Here is a 23,531-nt window from a genome sequence, read left to right as displayed (position 1 = left end):
CCCTTGGGTTCTAATGAGATCATGAGCAGGCAGAGCGCTCAGCAGAGTGGACTCAGCCGCAGCCGCACGCTGGAGACACTAATGCAGGTTGTTATTTATTATCTGCCCAGCGGTTCCCTAGAGGTCATGAAAGGCAGCAGCAGTGGGGACCTCTGGCTCCTTCCAATATTAAAAAGAGCAAACAGAAGTCACACTCACCCCAGTAAGGGTGCATTGTTTGATTGGAAAGTATTTGGTACCAGGAACAGGAATGAGGTCAGTGGTACCTGCTTTTACATGTTTATTTTAACATTTTGGCCTTTTCCCTTTTAATTGAGGTAAAATTTATCCCAGCAAAATGCACAGACTTAAAGTGTGTAGTTCAATGAATTTTCATAGGTGTGTACCCACGCGTAATACCACATAGATCAAGATGGAGAATGTTGCCATTACCCTGGAAAGTTCCCTCCAAGACCTTCCCCTAAAGGGATCCTCCGGTCTGCCCTCCATCCCCATGGCTGAGTCACCTGACCTTGGACAGACACAAAGCCTATCATGCAACATGTGGTCCTCTGTATCTTTTGTGCAACATTATTACTCTGCCACATGGGAACACTCTTGGAGCAGACTTATCAACCTGTTTCTGATTAATCAAAATTGGGGAACAAATATGAATTACAGGGGGAAGTGAAGGTTCCAAAAGGGTGGTCTGTACAATGTGGCAACAAAGCCAAATTCAAACCCAGAACATGCTTCATTCCATCCCAGGACCCAATACAGGATACTGCAAGCGGCTGCAGGGCTGAGGGAGGAAGGAATGCAGTCAGGGGCTTCTGTTTGAATCTCTTGAACCCAGGCAGGAAGTGGGGAAGAGGGAAAGGAAGAAGAGGGGAGCTGGGAGCTCCTGCTTTGCGGCCTCCACTGCCCACAGCTCCAGCCCATCAGCCACGTGTTCCAGCTCGATCCCACAGGCAAGGGTAGGAGCTGACATCTCCCAGCTGGCTGGCCTGCTTGCCCAGGGCAAAGCAAGGCAATTGTGCAACAAAGGGGGCAGCTTCAAAGAGAGGTACCTGTCCTGTCTCAGGGACCCGCTGGCCCCTGACAGGAGGCCTGCCCCAGGAGGACGGCCACTGGACTTTGAAGTACAGGGTAAAGGGGGGACACGGAGCTGAGAAAAGCGCGGAGAGGAAAAACCAGAGAAGTCCTGGGGCAGGGTCCACTCTTGTGATGTGCACAGATACAGCCCAGCTACACATGCAGTGTGTGTGTCTCTCTCTGTCTCTCTCTCTCTCACACACACACACGCACACACACGCACAAACGCCAGATCCCTCACCCTGTCCCTCAGGGGCAGCTGCCTTTCTCCTGGGTTGAGTGGCTGAGGGGCCTGAAACCCCTGCCCCCTGCTCCTCTGCAGTCTGCTCCTGGATGCTCGGGCCACTTGAGCCTCCTGCCTGTGTCCACACTGCTGTGTTCTCCGGTTGTTTCCTGGCCACCTACCAGTCTCCCCAGCTACAAGAAAGCTTCCAGAAAAATCAGCTTTCTTCTTTGGAAACTGCACCCCATCCCACCCCCTCAGATTTGCCAGAATGAGCCTCAGAGGTTGCCGGTCCAGTGACCCAAAGTCTGTTCGATTATCACCCGTTCGCTCAAGCAGCAAACACTCCCCAAGTCCCTACCATGGACCAGGCACTGAGCTAAGCACGTGACCTACGTCAGCTCTCATCTGTCAGATCGTATCCGTCCTCCACAAACACGTCACAGGACAAACAGCACCTCTGGCAGATGAGAAAACCAAGACTCAAAAATGCTAAGTGACCTTTCCAAGGTCACACTGTAAGAACACAGTGAAATGGGACACAAGCCCAGGTCTCTCTTAAATGTGTGACCACCACCAGCTCCAGAACAGATGAGGAAACCAGGGCCCATGGGGCAGCCCCACGGAGGTGGATTATTGTGGCAGCCTATGGACCCCGCCTTTGCGTTCCCACCTGCCGGCTGCACAAGGGACAAAGAGGAGCACAGAGCCACACACACAGCGGCTCTGGCTCCTGTCCTAGCTCCCAGGTAAGGGTTCACTCTGAGCCCAGCCCCAGCACCTAAGCCACCCCCACCCCAGCCCTCCCTGCCCCAGGCCCTGGCCCACAGTGCACTTGACCCACCAGTGCCTGTGCTGGCCCCTGCTCTTGGGGGGTCTCCTCTCCTTCAGCACCTGCCTCCCCACCCTCTGGTCCCCCTGCAGCTTGTACATTGCAAAGGAACTCCTACTGTTTGCCTCCCTTTTCAAGAGTTTAATCTGCCTCTGAGAACTTTGAAAACAACCTCTTTATAACTAAAGTATCCAGGCTTTGCTAAATAACAGAAGACATTGGAAGAGGGGAGGGGAAAGGAAGGAGGGAAACACCTATGAGCAGGGACAACTGCATTCAGTGCACAGAAGGTGGTCTATTATCTCCTGGGTCCCAACAAACGGGTGTTCCTTATGCTCATACCAAGTGCTTACAAGGTGATATATGTTACTGATTTAATCCTCAAAGCAACCCCACTCACCCATGAGGGAAGTAGTAATATAGCCCCCATATCACAGAGGGAGCAATTGAAGCACAGAGAGGCTGACAAGCTCGCCCAAGGTCGCACAGCTGGTAGGCACTGGACCTGCAGCACCTGGTCAGGGAGTCTGCACACCCAGCCTCTGCCTGCTCGGGCTCATGAGTGCAGGGAGCACTATTCTACTTTCAGTCCCGCCTTCCTCTCCAGACACCTCTCCAGACACCGCTCTCCCACCCCCACCTCCCCAGAACTACCCAGGGCTGCCCCCTGAGTTCCCGGACAGCTGCAGTGCACCCCCTCACACATCCCCCTCAGCTGCATCTGGTCTTTCTGAGTCTGCTCTCTCTCGGGCAGACCGTTGGGTTCAGTGGACTGCTCAGACTTTGTGGACACTGACAGACTTTGCCACTTACTAGCTGTGTGACCCGAAACACTCCCTTAACCTGTCAGAGCCTCAGTTTCCCCATCTGTGAAACAGGATGGTGTCTCCCTCAGAGAAGGTGAGGGGATGAAAGGAGCTGAGTGGGTGGCTCCTGGGACCTAGGAGCTGGTCCACGGGTACTCGTTCCCTGGCTGGGGGAGCAGCGTAGACCTCGACGGGGTTTAGCTGGGAGAGGGCCTTTTGCGTCCTCGCCACCCATAGCATGGTCCCCAGGCATCGCATCCCCTGGGAGCTGACTCTCATCCCTCGCTGAGACCCGCTGAGTCAGAATCTGCACTTTGCCACGGCATCCTAAGAGGTGTGTGGGCCGTTAAAGTCACTTTATTTGTGGCCTTCTGGAGGTCTGGTCACCTGGTTCCAAATTTGGTGACAGGTGGGAGGCGACAGCAGAGAGGTACAGGCCTCTGGTGGAGAGAGGTACCTCAAGGTGCCCTTCTGAGCCCCGCAGTGAACCTGAGCAAACAGGCCTGACGCTCAGGCCCAGGAGCCAAGGTGGAGGCAGGGACACAGGGCTCCGGGCCCGGCGCTCGCCAGGCGCTCGCCAGCAGCTCACTGGGGGCAAAGCCACCGTGCAGGCCTATGGGGAAGCGGCCCAGAAGCTGATACGATAGAAAAGCAATGCAGACCGAGCATGCGAGAGCCCTGCACACACACATAGCATCTCCTCCAAACACACCATGGCACACACGCGCACACTTTACATCCCATACACACCGCCCCAGGGCCCGCCTGCCCAAAGAACGGCTCCAGCACTGAGCAGATGACCCAGCGGGCAGGGCGTGCCTGTGCCACGCACCTGTGCCCCCACCAGATAGCCTGGGGGTGCTGAAGCCCCTGCAGCCGGCCTAGGAGACCCCTTGTTCCTGCTTCGCCTCTCCCTCTCACCTAAGTCCCAAATCTATCTGAGCAATAAGAACCCCAAGTCCTGCTCACCTCAGGTTGACAAAGACCCACATTTTAATTGCTCACCTGCAACGTGCCTGCCGATGGACCCCCACGTATGACACCTACCACCGCAGGCTGCTGGGGGGTAACAAGCAGGGTAGAGCTCTGTCCTCAGGGCCCCTGAGAGGCAGCATCACACGGGGCAGCCTGTGCCCATCTCCCCCCACAGGCTCACACAGAATGAGAGAAAAGCCCACCCGCTCCCCGGCCGCACAGCTGCAGGAGGGGCAGGGACCCCTATCCATTCTCCCCTCAGATGGGTGACAGCTCTGAACTCTACACCCTCATCTTCGGTTCAGAAACACACAAACCCCACTGACCTCTTTCACTTCTGCGGGCTGGACCACCAGGGGCCCCCACGCTCATGCAGTTTCCAAAGGAACCCTAAATGTGGGGCTGGAACTTCAAGCAGGCCTAGGATGCCCAAGAAAGGACCATGGACTGGGGGGGGGGGGGGTCAGTTGGGGTTGCTCCAGTGTACGTGATGTCATGGGTTCTGGAAAGGCCCTTGGCCCCAAAATATCTCCTCTCTGTGTCCGGAAATCCCTCCCAACGCTTTGAGAGTCCCTGCCAGGAGAGGCTCCCACCTGAAGCTCCCGTCAGCTCACACCCCTAGGAGAGGTGGCTGACAGCTGGCCTGAGGGTGGTGAAAGAAAGGCGGGGGAGATGGGCAGTGCTCAAAGCTGGTGACCGGCACCTCGCCAGGGCTGCCGTGCCTGTGAGCTCCCACCAGAAGGGGGCACTGCCCTCCCAACACCCCAGAAGGCTGGTTCCCCAGAAGCCAGTACTTTTGGCCAGGGACGGGGAGGTCCAGCAAGGGGAGGGGCCTAAAGCACCCCCCTCCGCATACATTCCAAGGGAAGTCAAGTCCTGCCCTCACTGTCCCCTTGAGGAAGGCAAAGTGTTGGCAACCAGGAGGGGGTGGGAGCCCTTAGAGACGGGAGGTGGGTGGACAGGGGTGGGAATTCACCAGGTTCCAAAATAGCACAGTTGGTTCTGCCTCACTTCACCCTGCGCAATGTCTGGCAGCTTCTGCTTTCGGTCTGACTCACGCCTGGTGGGGCAGGACGGGGCCGGCAGAGGCCTCTGGAGAACCAGACTGCTCTCCCCTCACTATGCACACCTACGGCGGGCCTTCCTCGCCCGCCCCACCTGCGAGCTGGGCTTCTGGGAATAGTCACCAGGAGCATAACACCCGGGGGCTCCCTTGCCCGGGTCCTACCCCAGTCCTCACCCACCCCAGGGCTTCTCCAGCCATGGCAGCTGCCCCAGCCCCAGAACTTGGGTTTGCTTCTGCCCTGCCCAGGTACTCTCCACCGGTACCTCCATCCCATCTCCATCAGGGAAATCAGAGGAGATGTGCCCCGAAGACCAAGCTCTCACCTCACAGGAGAAATGACCTTCGACAGCTACCGTCCACCCAGCCAAAGAAGTGAGAGAGCTGCTCCCCTTACAACCCCCCCCCCCAACCCCCAAGGTATGAGAGAAACAGCATAGTGTTACTCTGGAAATGCGCACAGCAGCTCACGCACCCCGTTTTTTCTGTCCTTGAACTCCAGGAACTGTGCCCTTGGCTGAGCAGAGAGAGGAACCAAAGGCCCTGGGTCTTGTGCGGGTTGGGTGGGGGAGGGGCATTGGTAACTCCATTCTCCCCTTTTAGGATCTTTCACCAGTTCCAGCTCCGAGTCCTCCTCCCGCCCAGCCTCCCCCATAGGAGGCAGCTGCCTCCTAATCCTCCCTGGATCATAGATGCTGAAGCCTCAACCTGAGACACCAACAGAAAGCCTCGTCCTCAACTCCACCTCTCAGTCCCTTGGCAAATCGACTCCATCCTCCCAGCCCTCCCAGCAACGCGCCTGCCCGGAATAAGTGCAGCCACCTTTCTCTCCAAGTGGGGCAGGTACAGGATGGCTGTTGGCTCGCCCTGCCAGCACCAGCCCTGCCCATGGGCTGGGGAATAGATGACACTAGTAAGTAGGGGGAGGGTGTCAAAGGTAACGAGGCTGGCCCGCACAGGCAGACACACTCCTGCCCCCGCCACCCTGGCATGGGAACCGTGACCAAACCTGGTTTGGAAGTGAAAACATCAAGGGGAAAGGCTGTGGGTAGCAGCTGGAGAGATGAGTCAAAGGGACCAGGATTTGGCATGCCTGCCTGGGCAGCCCAGTAAGGAGCTTTCAGTGTGAATGGACCAGCCAGGCCCAGGACCTGCCCCGCGGGGCCCTTCCCCATCCCCCACACCAGAAGGCCTTACCTACACTCCACTTCCAGTTCTTAATTCTTCCCATTCCTGGGCCCCAGAAGGCATGAGACTATATAGCAGTGTGAATCTGAGGCTGGGAACAGCAGTCAGGAGGGAGGAGGCCCTCTCCAAGACGCAGGTACGAGGCAGAGCCTTCACCAGGGACAGAGAAGGGTGTCCTTGAATAAACTGACCCCCTATTGCCCCGTGAATTGCATCCTGTTCCCCATAGAGACGCAGGGGGAGGGCACTAGAAAGCTCAGTTCCCCAATGACGAAAAGGCAACCACGTGGCAGCCATGGGGTTAGTGGCACCAGGAAGGGAAGAGGCAGAGGCAGTGAAAGGAAAAGGAAGTCAGAAGAGCTGCTACAATCACAGCCTCAGGATACTAGAGCGGGGAGGAGACTGGAAGCTGGCTCTCGGCTCTGTGCTCCCCAGCACTGCTGTCCCACCTTCTAGGGGAGGACGGAGCACAGAGAAGGCCCCTAGCGTAGGACAGGGCCTGGAAAGGGCTGCCATGTCGGGTACATGACACAAATCTCATTTGTGCTGGGACCCCTTGCTTGACTGTGAATGACAACTTCCTCTTTCTCTCCATGGCACCCGGCAGGCGCATAGTAGGTGCTCCTTAAGGATCTGCTGTACACCGTGAATGTGGTACTGGTGACTGGCCCCAGTAGGACGGGTCTGCCCACAGCAGCTCCATGGGCATGGAGAGAAGAGAGCTGTGGTAAGAGGGCTGAGAAGAGCCACCCTCCAGGGGACCAGCTGGACCACCAGGCCTGGCTTCCGTGAGCGTGGTGGATGCTGTCAGGACCCCGGCCACACACCCCTGAGCGCATCCAGCTGCCAGCACCTGCATCTGTGCCAGAGCCAAGGGGGAAGGACCCCTCCGACCCCCAGCAGCTCTTAGCCAAATAGTGAGGGGTGCGAGTGACAAAACACCCACTTCCCTCAACCCGCCCTGCTGTGGGGTGACTCTAAAGCTGAGTTGACAGAGGTCCCCAAGGAGACTGGGCATCTGCACCTGCAGCAGTCACTGCTCCCTAACACAGATTTTATTGGCTTCCTTCCCTCCCGTCTCACTGCTCTACCCCACTACTGGTGCTTCCTGGGGTCACGTCCTAGGTAAATGACCTGTACTCACATCCTCGTCTCAGCCAGTGGGGCCCGAGGAGGTAGTTTTGACCTGAAATGGAGTAGCTAACGCTAACGCTTAGAAAAAAAAAGGCCAATAAAAAAGCCAGAGTAAAATGGGGGCTGGCCATCCTGTGGAAAAGCTGGGAGGCAGGCGTGTAAGAACCCAGTGACTGGAGGAGACTGGGAGAGTTGGGTGCAATGACCAAGGGGGTACCTAGAACTTTCCCACCCATGGGAGGTAAGACTGTGCTCAGAAGCAGAGTTGGTAAGATGGAGAGAAGAAACAAGGGCAAGCCAGGTTGCAAGTTATGTGATGAAGAAGCCTCCATTCCAGGGCTGGTGATAGCAACATTCGGTTACTGGTGGCAAATGCCAGTAGGACTAGAAGCCAGCATTGCCTCCCATCCCCAGGCTGCAACTAGAAGAGAACTAGAGGACCCCAGCCTCCAGAACCTTAGCGTGCCCGTTTATTCGGTAGCACAGCCATGATGTTCCATGCTCAGAACCAGGCCCTGAGGACACCAGAGAAAGCCATCTGAGTCCACACTAAGAGCACGCATTTGGAAGCAGGGAGAGCTGCATCCCAGATCTGTTGCCCACTGTCTGCATGACCTTTCGCAACTTTCTTAACTTCACAAGGTCCCAGTGTCCTCCAGTATAAAATGAGAAGAATGTCCATCTTGGAGAGTTTTTGAAAGGATTAAGTGTAAAACATCTACTAGAGGTGCTACATCCACTAGAGGTGCTCAATAAATATTTGACGTATGCATGGATACAATGGATGCATTGGTGAGTATAATACGTGGATGGATGCATACATGGATAGGTGGGTGGGTGGGTGGGTGGATGGATGGATGGATGGATGGATGGACAGGTGGATGGATGGATGGACAGGTGGATGGATGGATGGATGGATGGATGGATGGATGGATGGATGGATGGATGGATGGACAGGTGGATGGATGGATGGACAGGTGGATGGATGGATGGATGGATGGATGGATGGATGGATGGATGGATGGACAGGTGGATGGATGGATGGACAGGTGGATGGATGGATGGATGGATGGATGGATGGATGGATGGATGGATGGACAGGTGGATGGATGGATGGATGGATGGATGGATGGATGGATGGATGGATGGATGGACAGGTGGATGGATGGATGGATGGATGGATGGATGGATGGATGGATGGATGGATGGACAGGTGGATGGATGGATGGATGGATGGATGGATGGATGGATGGATGGATGGATGGATGGACAGGTGGATGGATGGATGGATGGATGGATGGATGGATGGATGGATGGATGGATGGACAGGTGGATGGATGGATGGATGGATGGATGGATGGATGGATGGATGGATGGATGGATGGACAGGTGGATGGATGGATGGACAGGTGGATGGATGGATGGACAGGTGGATGGATGGATGGATGGATGGATGGATGGATGGATGGATGGATGCATACATGTATAGGTGGATGCATGTTTGAAAGGAGACAAGAGAAGAGTATTTGTCTGCAGTCTGATTCCCATTTGGTTCAATATCCCTTTCTGCTAAATTTAATAAAAAGAAAATGAAGGCCATCATTTTCTAATTTATCTGTTAGAGAAATCTGTATCGCCAATGATCAGGCTGACAAGTGTGAAGTAAGATTGTCCTAACGAGCTTCAGCCACTTCACTGGGGGAGGGTTGTTCCCTGAAGGGTGTAGGGCTGTGTCAGAACACAGGGTGTCCTCCTGGCTCAGTCACCATCATACCGGTCCCCACCATGTGGTCCCACCATGCCTGTATCCCCCTTCCCTCAAGTCCAACCCGTACCCCATGGAACGTGAGTCAGGGGGCAGGAAGAGAAGACGAGGAAGCCAAACAAAAGCAGGGCCGGGGGAACAAGCCGGGATGGCTGAGCAAAGGAGCCGAAGAACAGAATATGGACCTGTAGGATGGGGGCAGCGGGATCAGAGAGAAGGAATGGAAGAGCAGAGAAGGGTTTACTCGCTTTGGAGAAACAGAGAAAGACAATAGCCCTGAAAAAACAAGGGAACAGAAACTAAAGAAAAATGGTGCATCGCCTGTTCCATTGCCCCCAATGGTTCCCCACTGTCTGCCAGATAAAGTCCAAACTCCCTAGTCAGCCCTTCAGATACCCAGGGCACCCTCCTTAAACAAGCCCTGGGCTCCCCCCGGGAGCCTCCTCGCTCTGTCTCCCCAACACAATCTGGGCTTCCAGATGCTCCCCATGCCCTCTCCCCCTCCCACAGACCGTGCCAACCACACTCATCTCTGGACGCCCTCGGACATGGCCAGCCCGGTGGCCTTGGATGAAGATGTGTTGACTGGTTGGTGGGATTGGCATAAGCGGAGAAAGATGAGCCCGGGTAGAGCGGGGCAGGAGCTGAGGCTCCAGGGTGGGGAGAGAGGGGAGCCAACCTCGGTGTCCCCTTCCATCTTCTCTCTTCCCCACCTGTCCCCATGGCCCAGCTCTGCCATTGCACAATCTTGTGGTCACTGCAGAATGCTCTGTCTGTTTGCTAAGAGGGCTGAGGTGGCACTGAAGGAGGGAAACATGCCCAGGACAGACGGGGGATAAGAGGGTGGGCCGAGGAAAAGGGAGGTGCTTCAATTCTGCCTAGCCCCGGGGGTCAGGGCTCATGGAGCAGATAAGTTGAGAAACAGGGCAGACCCCATAGAAGCTGCGTCTGGGCACCCTCCATCTTGGCCTGAGGGGCATGTGTGTGAGGCAGAGGTGGGACCCCCTCACAGACTACAGCTGGCCTCAGAGGCCCCTTCAGGCTGGGAAACCTGAGGAGATGGGACAGCTCAGGACGGACTCTCAGAATAGAAACAACCAGAGGCCTTATCACCCCTGCCTCCAGGGAGGCCTAGTTTAAGGAAGGGGGTGCTTCTCACCAGCCTGTGGAGCACAGGAATAGGGGTGAGGGTCCAGGCCCCAGCCCTAGCCACAACTCACCTCTACATTTGTGTGCCCTCCCAAGGAGCACAGGGGGCTATACAGTGTGGGTGGAGCAGGGAAACTGAGGCACAGCTCTGGAGACCTGCTTTACCAGCCCCGCCAGCAGCATCACCCTTGGAAATTAACCATCAGGCTTCTCACAAGCACGGGGACTCCAGACCCTGCTGTTCCAGGGGCCCCTTTCACCCTGGGGACGTATACTTTCTAGAAAGTGGCCTGTCTTGGTCCCCAAAGTCTGGACCCAAGGCTGCCTGGGCTCGGCCCCCAGCTCTGCCACTCGCCAGCTGTGTGACCTTGGACAAGTTACTGAAGTCTCTCCATGCCTTGGTTTCTTCACGTGAATGGGTGATATTGTACCTCACAGTTGATGAGAGAAAACAAATATATTCCTTTGGTTCCTCAAGTATCCAAACGGTCCCTACACTCAGGACACACTCACGCCCGAATCACCCGTCCTCCTTCCTCCTCCTCGATCGCTTGGGACCTGAAAAGGGGGTGCGAAGGAGCTGACGGAGCTACTGCTGTTGATAGAGCTGGTGCCAGGCCCACGGCGGGCACGGGGCCCAGGCATACAATGGGGCTGTGTGTGCACCCAGCGTTACCCTGGAGCGGAGCTGGGCAGGCCGGCATCTGGGGTCAGGCCAGGAATTCATTTCCCTGGAGAGGGCCTCCCCACCCCCTCCCAGGCTGCGCAGCCCTGTGGGGGGTGGGAGGGCAGGCCCCACCCTCTCCCCTAGTAACCCAGGCAGTAGAATGGAGACATGCCCGGTGGCAGGCACTGGGGAATAGGGACTCCTGTGTCCAGTCCCTGGCCTGGACTACTCACTCACCTGTGAGGCATTTTAGACCCATTGTGTAATCTGGGGCTATGGCTCCCCTGTGGGCAGAGGGAAGATGAAGTCTGTGGGGCCAACAGAGGGTTCAAGAAAAGTCTGCTGGGACCCCCCCCCCACCCCGGACAAAGGGCCTCACTCCTCACTCCCCAGCTCCATGGGGCCCTGGGCTCAGCACCAGGCCCCCCGGGGTGCCCTGGGAGGGGATCAGGCTCACTCCCCAGGGGAATGAGTCACCAGCAGGCTGCAGCCAGGACGGCAGGGAGACGGTGGGCAGGTGAAGCCTGTCCTCTCCCCTCCCTGGCAGGTTTTCTCCAGCTGGAAAAGCACTCGGCTGTGATGGGGTGCTGACGGCCAGGGCTACTTCCTCTGGTGCAGGGGATTACCTAGAGCCAGGATGTGGGGTCTTGAAGACCTCCTGTCACCACACTGACTATTATAGCTGCAGGCATGGGCCACCCCCTGAAATATCCCTGAGAGGGGTGTCAGGAACCCACTTACCCCTGACTGAGAAACTGGGTCTTAGGCAAGGGAGGAGGGGCAGCACAGGCTTCTGGTGGGTGGGGAAAAGGGAGGAAGCCTGGCCACCCTATACCTTGGGTTGTGGCCAAAATGTGGAGCTGGGGCTCCTTTGCATGAATCACTTTCCATTCTCCTCAGAGCCTGGGAAGCGCCTGGCAAAGGCAGATAACTGCCCTTACTCCCTCACTGGCCTGATTCACACACAACCTCACACCCAGTCATAATGACACAAATGTGCACCCCTACGGCTGCTGCCCACACTCCCAGAAGGTCACACATGAAAGTCACAGTGATGGCCCCAGCCCAGGGGACACAGTTGGATGCCCACCCTTCCCCTCACACCCACAGGCCCCCACTTCCCCAGCTGAGCCATAGCATGTGGGGTGTGTGTGTGTGTGTGTGTGTGTGTGTGTGTGTGTGTGTGACTTGCCCTCAGAACTGAAGCTGTAAAAAGCCAGGAGGAGGCTTCTGAAGCCGAGCCAATCACTTTCATTTTACTGATGAACCAACGGAGGCTCAGGGTGGGGAAGTATCTTGAAGTTTCTGAGCAAGGCTGAGCCTGGCCCCCAGGGCTGGGTAGCTTAAGGCTGCTCCAAACCAAGCAGGGGCCAGGGAAGCGGGGTGAAGGGTGAGAAGCAAGAGGAGGCAGAGGGGAAGGCCCGCCACCATATGCGAGGGACCGCTGTTCTGGGGTGCTGCCCTGGTACCACTTGGCTCATTCATTTCAAATGTTCCCTAAGCACCTACCACCTGCCAGTGCTGTGCAGGGCCTTTCTGCCCAATCCCAGCGCTCACTCCTTCCTGGAAGGTTTTGCTTCTGGGATTGAGTTTTGTTTTCAAGGCACCCGCATCCCTCAGGCAGCAAGGCAGGAGCTGCACTCAAACCTGCCCCCTGAGGAGCAGCCTGGCAGCCCCCTCTGTGTCCCCACAGCCCGGGCGGGGCCCCAGCACCCTTCAGGCATCAGCGCCCAGGGATGCCAGAGCCCACCTGCACAGGTCACCTCCCAAGTCAATGACGAGTCAGAGGGAGGTCACCCAGGATGAAAACCCCATCTTCAGACAAAATGTACCTAGAACCTTGATATGTAAAACCTGAGAATGAAGCAGCTGTGTGGGGAGCGAAGAGAACCAGACCACCTGGCCTGCAACTGGGGGCTCCCAAAGCACCCCCCTGGGGTTCTGAGAAAGAGCATGAAAACCACAGCTTTCTCTGGCCTCTTCTTGTTACCGAAGCCCAGGGGAAGTGAGTAATGCCTGCAGACCCCACAGCCCCCCTCCCAACCTCCGGGCCAAGCCCCCCTCCCAGATTCCCAAGGTGACGGCATGCCATTCCTCACACGGGAAAGGGACACAGCAAAAAAAAAAAAAAGAAAAAAAGAAAAGTCTCATGGATTCAGCTCTTACCATGTGCCCAGCACTGGGAAAAATGCTGCACAAACATCCAATGCTTTCTTTCCCACAATAATTCTATGGCCTACCTATTAGCGTCTTGTAGGTGAAGAAATGGATATACAGAAAAATTAAGCGGCTCATCCAACCTGTGAAGGGCAAGGCCCACATGCCAACTCCTGTGTGCTCCCGACCCCTTGCTGCAGTCTGTAGAAATCACCACCATCGTGACGGCTGGGTACCGCCACTCCCTCTGAGCCCCATCCCAAGCTGCGCCTCACTCAGAGGAAAGCTGAGAAGCTTCCTACCCAACTCACTCCAACAGCACAGCACATCCAGAGCTTCTCCTTAGTAATAACAATAAAAACAATAACAATTCCACTATCTCCCTGTCATATAGCACTCACGATTTAGGTACTTCATATGTTATCTTACTTAATCCTCACAGCGCTACATGCCCATCCTCATCTCACAGATGAAGGAACTGAAGCACAGATTGGTTGATGACTTGCCCAAGGTCACACAGCTTGGAAGGAGCAAAGCCAGAGCTCAACCTCAGGCAGTCAGGCCTATAATATCTGCTGCTCCTCCTTCAGTGGTGGTGGTAACAAGTGTCCTAGCTTGGGGCTTGCCTCCCTCCTCTGGGGTTCCCTCTGCAGAGGTTAGAAGCCAACTGGAACCCCCGGAGGCTGCATGTGGGAGAGCCTGCCTGATGGGTCCCGCCAGCAGATGCTCTCCAGCAAGATAGTAATATTTATCCCACCTCCCCCACCCCTCACTAGGAGCTGGAGCTAGACTGATGAGATCGTGGCAGAGCAATCGATGCACAGGCATAAATAGGACACCTACTGCATGCCCAGCTTCAAGTGGTGGCAGGTGCAGGAAATAGAAGGCTCTGTCCTTGCTCTCCTGCCAGAGGCTCCAGTCCCCAGCAAAGCCCAAAAGGGTCGCCCCTGCCACCCCCACCCCCTTCGGTACTGGCTGCACCAGATGTTGGCAACACTTAGAAACAGGGCTAAAAATAGATTCTATAATGAGTCAGTGCTAAGAATAAACCCGGCAAACAGCCCTCCTAGAGAGGACTCTGCCAGGGAGGCACCACCTCGCCCCACCTCCCACCCCACGCCCACCCCGTGGCCTTTCACCTGGAGCCCCCGACAGACAGCAGAGGGCCTGGGGCAGTTATACCCAACTGCCACGCGACAGAGTGGTGGGCATGCCCATATGCACTCCCAGGTGGCCAGCCCCCTATGTGAAAGAGCCGGAGACGAAAGGGGCAGAAGCTGGAGAGACCGCCCTGCTCCAGGCAGAGCTGGACAGCGGCACCGAGACCCTGGGTTTCCTTCCCACCTCTAACACCCACTCCCTGTGGGAAACTGGGCAATCCTGTCCCAGCACTCCCCACCCACGTCTCACCTGTGAAATGGGTGCCTAGAAACAGTCACACTGGCCCACTTCATAGGTGATCAGGGGAACTGAGCCCAGAGATGGATAGCAACATTCTACAGGGCAGACATCAAAGGTGGGGCACATGGGAACTTAGGAGTCCAAACCATGCCAGCTCCCACGGCCAGGGGTCTCCCTCTTGCCTCCTTGTTCTTCCCTCATCGCCCCCAGAGATGACAAGAATTTTTAGACTTGTGCACGTCTGTACATAAATTGAAAATTAATAGAGCACATTCACATGTGGTGTCGAGCTGAGCCTGTCAATAACTGCAGATGACAGACGCAATGATGAGTTTCATTACACAGCTGGCAAGACGGAGCCTCAGAAAACGGAATTAATTTGCTAGGGGCCCTGCAGCTGGGATGAAGCTTTATTGCCATCTACCAGCCAGGAAAGTGTCTCCAGGAGCTCATATGCTGGGCACAGTCCCATCTTCCAACAATGCCCAGAGAGAGTGGGGCACCCTCTAACGCTGCTGGGAGCCAGGGGGAGGGGGCCAGAAAAGGGTGAGGAGACTTCAGGAAGGCGGCAACACCCCACACAACATTTCTCTGAGAAGAACAGAGGAAGCAGGGAAAGGAGGGGGTGTCCTGAGCAGAGCACTGGCCGTGGATTCAGGAGCCCTGAGGTCTAGTCCTAGCTCTGCTAGAGGCTAAATGCTTCATCTGGGGAAATCGTTTCCTAGGCTTCACTCCAGGTCGATTTCTCCATCTGAAAAATGGAGCTCTGAACACCAGGCCTTTGAGATATCCTGCAGTATAACATGACCACATATTGGGGGTACACACTGAATATGAGTGTGTTAAAGGCCCTGACAAGTCCTGCAGCAAAGAAACCCATTTTCTGTTTTTTGACTCATACTCTGCCATCCCTACTTGACCACCAAACCCTTCCACAGAACACATCTTGGGAAATCCCGGAGTAAATTTAGGGTCACTAACTGAAATGCCTGCGGGGGCCAGCAGGAAACCTGAAAGCTTGAAGCAGGCCCAGACAAGGTACGTCAGGATCTTGCGGTTCGCTACAAGCCCTGAAAAATGCCTGGCAGCTTTGGGGCTTTGTGGAGTCTAGCACTTCTGCTCTATAAAGGCCTCCCTTAGGACCCACCCAGGGTTTTACTCTCATCCGATTCTCAGCGGTCCTGTTGAGAGGGCCAAGGAAAGTGCCCATACCCTGTGTCACACAACTGAGGAGACTGGGACCCAGGGAGCCCAGGGTCGCACTGCAGGTAGGAGAGCTGGTGAAGCGATCCCACTTACTGTACCCTTATTATGCACTAAGCACTTTACCTCTCTTATCTCACGGAATTCTCCAGACAACTCTTGGAGGAAGGCACTGTTGTTACTCCATTTCACAGAGCAAGAAACTAATGGTGACAGAGATTCAGTCACTTATCCAAGGTCACATGGCTTGTAAGTGGTACAGCCCTGATCTCAACCCTGGCATCTTGAAAGCAGAACTCATGCCCTCAGCCCCGCTTCACTAGCTAGGTAACCTTGGGTGAGAGACTTAACCATTCTGGGCCTCTGTTTCCTCACAGTAAAACAGGATAATAAAAATGATCCTCAGAGAGTAAGAGGGGTGGGGGTGGTAGAAGAGGGTAAAGGGATCAAATATATGGTGATGGAAGGAGAACTGACTCTGGGTGGTGACACACAATGTTATTTATAGATGATGTATTACAGAATTGTACACCTGAAATCTATGTAACTTTACTAACAATTGTCACCCAGGTGTACAATAAACTTAATTTAAAAAGACGATCCTATGTATTAGGTTATGGTGAAGATGAAATCTGCCAACATACAAAGGTACTTAGCACAGTGCCTGGCACATGGGAGGTGTTCAGTATACGTGACCTAGCATTAAACACCCCGTTCTACTGTGGGAGCTCACGCCTGAGCCTCTGGGCTCTAGGCTCTGGGCTCAGCCAGCTGGAAGCCACCCACACCTTCCTGGGGTCAGTCCCAGGGCATTGCCCCCTCCACGTGACAACATGGACCCACCCCCAGGCTGGAGCCCTTAAGGTGCCCCATGTAGGTGGGGATTCTGGAAGTTGGGGTTCCCACACCTAGGCCAAACCTGGGTCTCATCCTCTGACGTCCCTAACAGGCTACTTCCCCGCAGAGCAGGGGATACCCCCAGCTCAGCATGGGTCACAGGCCTCTCCTCATCCTTGCCCCAAGGCCCCAGGTCATGGGGTGGGGAGGCAGGGGGCTCTCCAGCCAGGCAGCTGATGTCCTCATGACCTGCCCCAGTCCTTCCAGGCTTAGAGACACCAATAACAACCCACCCAGAGCTCTCCACACTTCCTACAGCCAGTTCATACACATTAGGTCATAAGATGAGTATCACCACCCATATGGCTATCTGCAGGGGTTAGTAAGCCCATTTTACAGATGAAGAAACTGAGGCCCTGGTTTGCCCTAGACTAGGGATCAAAGTAATAGAAAGGCTTCTGTCTTCTGGAGCAGGGCTCAGGGCTGAGCCAGGTCCCAGGCCAGACCCACCACAACAAGCTGGGGCAGCAGAGGGGAGGAGAATGTTCAAGAGGCTCCCAGGGGCCAAGGGAAGGGAAGAAATAGTTGAGCTGTGGGCCCTGGGTCTCACTCAGTCACTGGGGATCCTGCAAGTCTTGGGGGTGGGGGAGAATCAGTAACCCTGAGTTCTCCTCTTTCCTACCCTACCCCAGCCAGAGATGGGCACAACCCTTACCCAGTGCCCTGAGATGGCCCCCACCCCCTCCTCTCTCTAACTAGTAGGGGCACCTCTGGTCAGGCTGGGCCCTGCAGCCCTCCGCTAACAAGGAGCCCCACCTCCCAAGGTGGCTCTTTAGCTCTAGACCCCGAGCCAACCATTCAGCACAGGCATTGTCTCCTCTCACTGTCCCCATCTAACACATGTCATCACTCAGAAAGCCTTTCCTGTCCACCTCACCCTCTGTCTCTGCTGACGCTCACAAAGCCCACTCACCCACACATACCCTGCTAAGAACTGGGCCCAAACTCCCCAGTCTGGCCCCTGGAATGTGATGCTGGGTTTTGCACTCAGTAGGTGCTTCATACACATTGTATAGGAGGGAGATCATCTCTCAGGCAGTGGCCCCAAATGTTTTGATCATGACTCACAGAAAAATACTTTTTATTTGACCCACCACACACACACACACACACACACACACACACACACACACAGCATGCATACACATGAACGTGAACATGAAACAAAAAAGGCTGCACAAAACAACCTTACCAGTACTGAGCGATACACTTGGATGTTTTATATTCTTTTTCATTTAACAAAATGTTCATTGAGACCGACTAAGCTGATTTCATGGCCAGATTAGGGTCCAATTAGTGGCCCTGATCCATAGTTCAAATAATGATCCTCCATGGATATCTGTGTGGCCCAAACTCCCCACCTGCCCTGACCCCCTCTACAACACGTGTGTGATAAAGGCGCCCGTGTATGGGACACTTGCTCCCGGCCAGGCCTGTGCTAAGCATCTTACTTGATATCTCATTTCATCTCATCCTCACCCAAGGAGGCAGGGACTGCAACAACCCCCGTTTTACATGTGAGGAAACTGAAGCCCAAGGTCACTCCGTAGACGGCTCAGGCAGAGCTCAAAGCCAGGTCTGGCTGAAGCTGGAACCACACTCACCACCTTTGCACCGTTCTGCCCACCAGCTGGTCTTCAACGTCTCTCTTACATCCACACACTGGCGGGAAGACCACCCCAGAGAAGTCTGCTCTAACTCCAACTACTAAAGAGCCATTCCCTGTAGCAACTTCAGTCTTTGTATTAGTTGGCCACTTAATTGGAGACGGGCCAGAGCCCACAGGCTCTACGGTCAACCTCACACCCCTCCCAGCAGAGCCTGCTCCCTCCTTCGCACCCACCTTCAGCTGAACCCAGACATGGGGCTGGAATAAGGTCCTGAGGACCGGGGTCCCTGTCAGCGCTCAGGGGACCATTCTGCGTTCCCCCCTCGCCGATATCACTGCCCTGGGCAAGTGACTCAACGCCTCTGTGCCTCTATGTCCTCCTCTGGGAAATGGGGGTGATAACAGCACCCACTTCGTAGAGTGACTGTGAGGGAGGGGCATTTGGCACAGTGCCTGACAGGGAGTACGACCCGGGAAACGTGAGCTCCCATTATTATCCCCAATTCTAACAAACAATCGCCGTGAACCCCAGGCAGGTTTTTTGGTGTTTGCACACAAACACGCTCACATACCAGTAAAATGTGAACCTGTGCAGAGCGCTCACTCACAGGTTCCAGGCGCTGAATTCAGAGCAGGAATTCAGTCTTTTAATCCTCACAATGAACCCACGTGGTGGGGGCTATAATTGTCATCTCTGTTTTACAGAAGAGGAAACTGAGGCTCATTAACATACCAGGATCCCATGGTGCAAAGTGGCAGGGCCAGGACTTGACCCCAGGCAGCTGGCACCGCACACACCGGCCAGGCGCTCCCAGGCACTGCTCCCAAGCCCTGATGTAAGCGGGTACTTACTATGGCCTGGCCAGCGTCGCCCAGAGCACATCATGCCCTTTACCTTCTCACCAGAGCCCCCAAACAAGCCTGAGACGTGAGGAGCAGAGGCAGTGAGTGCTTAAACTGCCCAGGGTTACGTGGCTCCTCAGAGGTGGGGCTGGCTGCCAGCAACTCTGCCTCCTGCTGTCACACATCTTCCACCATCCCCGGCCCAGAGGGAGGCCTGTCTTCTCTCCCCTGACCCGGCACGGCCCCTCCCCTGGGCCACCTGCTTCCCAAGCCCTGACCCTGCTCAAAAGATATCCCCATGCCAGTATAGCCTGTGAGCCTCATCCCCGCTCACCCACCTCCCCAAAGACACACTCACACACACAGATACTCATACTCACTCCACACACACACTCACACACACACAAACACGCAATATACACCCTCATACCTGGGAGAGGGTGGCCTCCTGGAAAGAGACCCCCCGGAACACTCAACTCGTCGGGGGGCCGGAGCCCAGAGCCATGCCCCTGCCTCAGCGCCAGCCCCAGTTTCCTCATTTTCCCCAGCACTGTTTCTCACCCAGCCCCCTGCACCTCAGCCTGAGAGGAAGTTGCACAATCCCCTGGGAGCTGCAAATGTGGCCAAGGATTGCTCACAGCGTAGAGGGAACCACACGCCCCGAAGGCCTCTCTCACCCACAAGTCTACCCAACACAGGCGGACTCCCAGCTCCAATCTCACCAACCCAGGACAGGCCACCTACAGTGTCCCTGCCTCCTCCCAGACTGAGCCTCCGACAGTCACCCACTTCCCACACAGCCTGGTGTCGCATGCCGCAGGCCACACTGGCCATTGCACCAAGAAGGAGAGGCACAGAGAGGCAGGAATTTGCAGGACTCCTACTAGGTCCATGAAGGCCTCAGCCTAAGCCACCCATCCTCCCAGCCCCTCCTGGGGATATGTCCCCTCTTAGCCAGAAGCCGCACAGTTCACCACCTTCCTGACTGGCCACATACCTGTCACTTCAGCCCTGGGCCTTCCCGGGGTCTCCAGACACCCAGGTCATAATCTTACTGTCGCCCACCTTGGAATGGACCCTGATTCCAAGCACAGTCCTCGGAAGCTCAGGGAAGACCTGAGCCACCACACAATTTTCGCTTGTGAGAAAACGCTCTTGCTACACATGCGATTTCAAAGGTTTCTCAGCCCCCAGAATTCTTCTCTAACAGCCTGTCAAAGACACTTGACATCTCACTCATGCTTCTTTCTGGTAGCTAAGGGATTCCTGTCTTTGATAGGTAAATACCTCTTGACAAGAAAGGCTGCCAATCATTCAGCTGTTGTCAGTCACCTACATCTCAGGATGGATGAGTTTACTAGGCGCTTCCACGAGAGTACGTTTCGGGAAGGGACAGCTAGTAGAGGGAAGACTGCGCAGGCCGTGGCTCCGGGAGGAGGCAGGCGGTGACGCTGAGGTGAGGTGTGTCCAGACGGGGAGGCTGGAGACCCAGGGAGCATTGACCCTGACACTGTAAGGACACAGAGGGAGAGCAGGAGCCGGCGTGGGTATGCAGAGCCCTCAAAGCTGACCTCTGGCTCCCACCCCTCACTGCCCAGACTTGCAATGGGGCCTCAGATAAGGAGTATGATAAGTACCTCTTATCACCCCATACAACCTTGGACTCCCACCCAGCTAAGGACAAAGTCAGAAATGGTTTTGCCTGGGCCCCAGGGCTCCCCGGAGAGCCCTTATTATTTCTGCAGCCCTCATCAAAAGGCTGGGGCCCTCAGGGCAGTTCCCCCACAGCTCTTTGAGGCCTAGCGTAGCAGGAACCAGGGCTGAGGCTCATGGCCCGTCTGTCACCTGATGCCTCCAGCTCAGTGGACAGGGAGCACAGGGAAAGCCCTCCCACCCCTGGAACAGACTGCAGGCCCCTTCCCTGGGATGCTCCCAAAATACCGACACAGCCACCCTCTCCCCAGTTCTGGCAACAGCCCCACGAAAGGGAAGGGACAGCCACCCTTGCCACTCTCATTTCCAAATGAAGAGACCAAAGCTCAAAGCATTTAGGCCATGCATCGAGTTCATGGCAAATCTGTTTCCTGGCTCTTTTCCTAGAGCAGTTTCTCAGCCTCTACAAAACTGACACCTGGCACCACACACTTCTTTGTCATGGAGGCTTGTCCCGAGCATGGTAGGGTATGTAGCAGCATCCCCGGCTTCCACCCCCTAGATGCCAGTAGCATTCCCTGAGTTGCGACAACCAAAAATATCATCAGACTGCTAACTGTCTCCTGGGACACAAAATCGCCCCTGGTCGAGAACGACTGCCCTGGAAGCCCCTGAGCAGTGAGCGCCTGCCAATTCGAAGTTGAAGGGTATCTGCTGGGGGCACTAGCCCTACAGCCTCCCTCCTCCTGTGCCAGATGTACCCGGCGGGAGGGCGGGAGGCGCTAGTGAGTACTCGGTGGGCTCAGTACCTCTGGGCAGAGATGGCCCCACTGGTGGGCACTGCCACTTGGGGGTCTCCTCCCAAGACCACCCTCCCACCCCAAGCTAGAAACCAGCCCCTTCCCTGGCACTCACTATTACAACAGTCTTTCAACTATTTTGATCACATGCTCCTCTGAGTAAAAATGTTTGCGCACCCCCAGAGCACGCTCCTTTTCTTATACATTGCTTATAAATACCAATGCACGGATATATCATGCATGTCAGCAAGCATGTACAAAAATCGTTCTATACACAGGAAGGGAAAGCTAAATTACACCCATGATAAGGTACTGTTACACACTCACCAGCACGACAGAAATTAAACAGTCTGCCCATACCAAGTGCTGGAGAGGATGTGGAACAACAGGAATTCAGGTGCCATGTACAATCACTTAGCACAATATTTCCTAAAGTTGAAATATGCCTTGCATACCCTGTGCTCTAGCAATTTCACTCTGGGTAATATACACTCTGGAGAGAGGCATGCGCCCATGCAGTAGGAAGCACGTACAAAGATGTCCTTTTGGTATTGTTCATAGTAGTCGCCAAAAAAAGGAAAGCAACGCAAACGTTCACAAGCAGTGGGATGGATGCAAACAGAAGGACGAGTTCACACGGTGGAATACCACACAGCAATGAACATGGACACACCATAGCTACACACAACAACATAGATGAATCTCACAAGTGGACTGTTGATAGAAAACACATGCCATAAGAACACGTTCAGTGGCGTTCCAGCTGTATTAAGTTCAAAATCAGGCAACCTGCTCCTAAAGGCTACATACATGGGTGGTTGCATGATAAAGAAACGCGGGGAAATGATTATTAGGAAGGTGAGGATAGCAGTTACCTCTGGGCGAGGGGGCACACGAGCTCACTGTGGAATGCAGGGGACAGTCTGTTTCTTCATTGGGTTGTGCTTATCTGGGCTCTCATTTCCATAATTATTTATTACAGTATACATGTTTACTCTTTTCAGCTATTATGCTCTTTTCAGCCATTACGCAATATTTCACAATAAAAGGGGGTAGAAAAGGATGAGATCGAAATAAATAGAAGCTCTAATATTTTCTTCTCACACCAGGCTTTGAAAATTAAGCCAAAACTATAATTAGGTCAAACAAACTGGTAAAAACCTATGGTTAGTCACAGGTCTGGAGTATCCAATGATACTTGGGGCAGTCTGTGGAGGGGGTCCCCCAGCTGGCCCAGGCTACTGGCTGCCCCTCAGCCCACAGGAGCTGGGGACCACAGCCCCTCACATCTCCGACCCTCCCCAGGGTGCCCTGAGCTGCCCACGGGCAGGGAGCTGCCTCAGGCTGGGCACCCTCCCACCCACTCCACCCTGCCCTGGGCCATACCTCTGGACCCCTCAGAGGCTCATGTGGGCAGGTACCCTCTGAACACACCAAAAGGAGAGAGGCAGAAAAAAGAAAATACGGAAAGCGGGGGACAGAGAGCAGGGGAGAGAGAGCAAGACATACACGCATCCATGTTCCAGATGCAGTGGAAGTAAAAGGAGGGTCAGAGGGATTGGTGGGGGTGAGGGAGGGGGAAGAAAGAGGAGGTGGGGGCACAGCAGATTCACACAGCCCCAGGGTCCAGGCCCAAGCCTTGGGGCTCAGCAACAGGCAGCTCCAAAGAGTTCTTAGCTGTTGGGCCCAATTTAGCACCACACCCTCCACGGCACCGGGCTTCCAAGTGGCAGCTAGGTGGCTCAGGTGGCCTCCCTGTGGCCTCCTCTCACACTCAGCAGTCTCTAGTCCTCATGGAAAGATCTGCCCCAGGCCTGCAGACGTGACCCCCAGGAGGCGGTAGAGCTGGGGGGCCCAAGAGGGTAGGAAGGGCTGAGCCAAAGTCGCTGTGCTGGCCGGACCCCTTTTGTAAAAACTCTCCAAACCAAGAAAGAATGCGCTTCAGAGTGACGGGTCCGGCGTGGACGCGTTTACGTTCATTTAGGACGCTTTTCCGTCCTATCTTACATCACTCCGCCTTTCTCTGTTCTCGGTGGTTACTGAAATTCCCTGCGAGGCTGTCAGCTTTGAGGGGCAGCGGTGTCCTTCTTCC

The 23,531-nt window shown here is 55.2% G+C and overlaps 1 protein-coding gene across 4 annotated transcripts in view; it reads right to left on the bottom strand.

The window, feature by feature from the left end:
- TFEB (transcription factor EB) overlaps window positions 1-23,531 on the bottom strand; it is a 46,520-nt gene that overhangs the window by 14,943 nt on the left and 8,046 nt on the right. Inside the window, exon 1 of one of the 4 annotated variants that reach the window (XM_074332906.2) lies at window positions 20,274-20,465. The exons of 1 other annotated variant lie outside the window; for it this stretch is intronic. The gene's annotated coding sequence lies outside the window, so the exon portion shown is untranslated. Of the gene's footprint in view, window positions 1-6,170; window positions 6,385-19,416; window positions 19,551-20,273; window positions 20,466-23,531 lie in introns of those variants that run through there. 2 more of the 4 variants (XM_074332905.2, XM_019738430.3) reach the window with 2 other exon arrangements.

This window comes from Rhinolophus sinicus, chromosome 2 (genome assembly GCF_057876585.1).
Source record: "Rhinolophus sinicus isolate RSI-liver-muscle chromosome 2, RSI-T2T, whole genome shotgun sequence".
Lineage (NCBI taxonomy): Eukaryota > Metazoa > Chordata > Mammalia > Chiroptera > Rhinolophidae > Rhinolophus > Rhinolophus sinicus.
Note: the sequence above shows the minus strand (reverse complement) of the source record. Positions and strands in the feature narration are given on the sequence as shown.